The sequence below is a fragment of the Ambystoma mexicanum genome, chromosome 2p (assembly GCF_040938575.1).
Source record: "Ambystoma mexicanum isolate Mex_15411 chromosome 2p, UKY_AmexF1_1, whole genome shotgun sequence".
Taxonomy (NCBI): domain Eukaryota; kingdom Metazoa; phylum Chordata; class Amphibia; order Caudata; family Ambystomatidae; genus Ambystoma; species Ambystoma mexicanum.
The window spans coordinates 8,114,465-8,118,144 of record NC_090923.1 but is presented as its reverse complement, the minus strand read 5'-3'; the positions used below and the strand labels follow the sequence as shown (position 1 = coordinate 8,118,144).

The following is a 3,680-nucleotide window of genomic DNA, read 5'->3' as shown; positions in this document are numbered from 1 at the left end:
GTACCCGAAATATGCCGCTGTAGCAACATGTCTATGCTGGCTGTTTCCAATTTAGGCCAGCATTGTCCTGTAGAAAGCATGGTTGATGCTGCCTGAGCATGTGTAGTGTGCCCAATACATATGGCAGTTTATCTCTGTAATACACATTACTTCTGTGGTGATGAAAGAAGCATAATTCAATTCAACAGATAAAATGTGGAAACGTGATCACCCAAAGGTGAACCTAATTGAAGAAATGCAATGTGAGCACAATCTTAAAGTATGCAAACTAGCAGGCCTAGTGCACACTTTACCTTTTCTTTCACCAATAAATCAGGGGGAGAGGGCGAACGCAGTCCCCCACTACCAGAAATAATGCAGTTGTGTATCCCGCATTTGGGAACATAGCAGGGGTCAGCAAATCCGATGTGCAATGGGTAAGCCTCACCCTGGGAACTCTGCCGTTGAGATCAGATTCTCCCCTGCCAGCTAAGTATGAGTTGCATGCAAGAGGACAGGGGTTGGGTCAGTTCTGGGAAGCCCTGCTAAGCGAGGGTGAGAAGGCAGGCCCTGACCCAGCCCCAACGCCCCACCCCCCCGGAAGCTCCGAGCGTCTGCAGACCTGCCTGTCCAGCATGTAGGAGGAAGCTCACGCAGGCAGAGCCCAGCATAAGAGCAGATTGAAGCGCAGTTCCTTTCTCCCATCAGGCCCTGCTCGGCCCGAGATTTGTATAAATAGCAGGAAGGCTCGAGCAGGCCCGTTGCAGTCTGCCCACTGGCCTGTCGGCCCCACATGGGCCCATGGCCCTCCTGAGCGGAGCTGCTCAGCGCTGGCCCCATTGACACCATCATAATCATCCTGGACCTTGACGCTCCACCACCCCTGAATCTCAGAGTTCTGCTCAATGACAATGCTGAAGCTTTGACATCTTTGCCGTAACCATATGACGTGTTCTGTCAGCCGAGCCTGCGCAGCGCCAAAGGCAAGCATTCCCTTGTCCGGGCCCAGAGGTCACTGAGTCTTCCAGTGCCATCCACTTGGCACGGCCTACTGTTCCCAGCATTTTCTACCCGCAAATCAGCACCACTGCCAAACAGAACTGCATCATTGAGGACCCTCGCTGCTGCTCTCCGACTTGACCCCAGCCCAGCGCAAAGGCACCCACGCTTCTGGTCTGATGCTGAAAAGCCTGGCTCTGCTGAGATCCGAAAGACAAGAACTAAGGTATTTTGGGAACATAGTACAATTGTTTTTTGTATTGCAACTGGATCAGCTCACACCTCTCCTGAAGGGTATAGGTTGCCCTCAGACTACGATTGTCAAGTTCCCATCCCACCCCCCACGTGGATCTGAATAAAATATGTGTAACCTTCATAAGCAACTTCCAGAAACCTTGGCAGGTGGTGCACTGAGGCCCATTTGCAGGTTGCAGTGTGTTATTGGGGCACTACTAGGGTAACATATTGTGCTGTACATGTGGTATTCGCCATGCTTTGATACCCCACTGGCCACATCTGTAATGTCCAATGTACTTGGTATAATGCATGAACATTTTCATCAATCCGCACTGTACTTAGAGGTAAACATAACTTAGCTCCCGCTGTTGTTCTTTGTCTCAAGACGAGGAAAAAAAGCACTGCAAAGGTTACGTTTCTCAGCTGATAAAGGTTCATCTTCGGTGACATTCGCAATTCAAAAGAACGTTTTTTGGGGCAGACAGGCTCAACAAATAACCAACCATGTATGTATGCATACCTAATGTACAAATGTTTCCTTATTATGCTTTGCCCATTTTCAACTATGCACTATCTGCCTCCTGTTTACTCTGCTTCATTAATACTGTACTATTGTTCCCTACTGTTGCCTGTAACTTGATGTTCTAAGCGCACATATACCCCTGGGTCAAGAGCGCTATATAAATAAATAAACAAACAAACAAACAAACAGGCTGTGTCGCCGCAACCCCTGCTTAACATATGTCCAGAGATGATAAACCTTGAAAGTAACTCCGCACAATGGCCCTCTGAACAGCGGCCCATGGCTAATCAGGGGTTCAGGAATCCGCTGTGCTGCCCACGCCGAGAGGAACTCCTGCACAGCACCTGTCCACATAATCCTTCGCCCAGGCCAGCACTCTCTTCTTCTCACCTCACCACCTCCTCCCTTCATCTCGGCTCGCCTTTTGCCCCTCGGAGCATCATGCAAGAGAGGAACGGGCATGTCTGGGCCGTAGCCCGTTCCTCTCTTGCATGGTGGGTCCTACTCGCCTCAAATGGGATATTTAAATGCAAAGTAATTGCTACTATATTAATCCATTGTTCATAGTTTGTGGGAGTACTGGGCAATTGTATGGACCCGCGCTCACTGAAAATGAATGGTATTCCCGAGGTAACCCTCACTATGCCGTGATACAAATTAGTCTCTCCTTCCTCCATCATCAAGTCCCAAGATCTTCTTGACGAATTTATTTATTTCTGCAATGTTTGTCGGATATCCAACAAACATTGCATAAATAAATAAATTAACGCTTCGTGGCTGAGGACTGTAACTACCTCTGTTGACCCCATGGGGTCACCAGAGGAAGTTACAGTTTTGCGCACAGGCAAATTTAAAAAATAAAATAAAAAACAATTTTTTTTTTTACTCAAGAGTTGTCCAAAATACAGCCTCGTGGGCCACATAAAATGGCTTGGCTGGCCACATTGTGGCCCGCGGGCCGTATGTTGGACAACCTTGATGTAACCGAACTGTGCTGATTCCAGACCTCAAGAAGGGGACAGCAGCGCTGATGGACTACTACTGGGTATGTGGCCAACAAGCCTACTTACACCTCCCAACATCTTGGAGGGGCTATTATTAGCTAGCTACGCTACCCTCAGCCCTGTTAGCAGTCCCAAAAGAAGACCTGAAAGGAGGCACCACTGCCTGACAAAGCACTCACAGTGCCCCCAACAATGGAAGCAGAACACACAATTCCACCACCAGACTTTCGCATCCTTCCTGAGAAAGAGCTGTATGATCAACTGCGAAGGAGGAAAAGAGCATCGAATTACATATCAACAGACTCATCTGAACTGCTCGCACAAATACCTGACAAATATAAGTTATACACATTTGCAGAGAAATGTTTGCCTCCTAAATACCTAGCATACAGACGCGAGCAAATGCCAAATGGCTACAGATCATTTGTTGGGAGCTGATCCAATTGGTTAACTTTACCAAGCAAGGTTTCAACGTATAAAGAGTGGAGCTGCGCACCCTCAGGCTGATAGCGATGCAGAACCGGTATGTGCTGGGCCTACTGACAGCAATGGAAGGTGGTGTTTGCAAAAAGATTGGGAGTTCCTGTTGCACATTCATACCTTCTGAAGATGCTGAAAATGGGACATTATCACACGTTATTGCTGCAATGCATGATCTTGGGGAAAAGATGCAAATGGCGGCTGGCATCAAGGAAAAAGATTGGTTCTCACTTGCATTTAGTTGGGCTCCATCCTGGCTCGGAACATTGGTGAAAATGATGCTGCCCATCATCGTGTTTCTCCTGGTCATCTTCTGCACGTGCCAATTGGGTCTCCGATGTTGTGCCAAAGCAGTGCCTAATAGCGCAATGATGATGGTTTCTATTGGTGGCCCAAAAGTACCTCGTAATATAAAGGAAGTAGAAGTGCAGTCTAATCACCTCATTCCTCACATGGTC

General features: G+C 47.9%; 1 non-coding gene across 1 annotated transcript; it reads right to left on the bottom strand.

The window, feature by feature from the left end:
* Nucleotides 1-314: 314 nt before the first annotated feature.
* On the bottom strand, nt 315-476 carry LOC138568198 (U1 spliceosomal RNA). Its single transcript, XR_011302554.1, has one exon. It is a non-coding gene; the product is annotated as a U1 spliceosomal RNA (small nuclear RNA).
* Nucleotides 477-3,680: the final 3,204 nt, after the last annotated feature.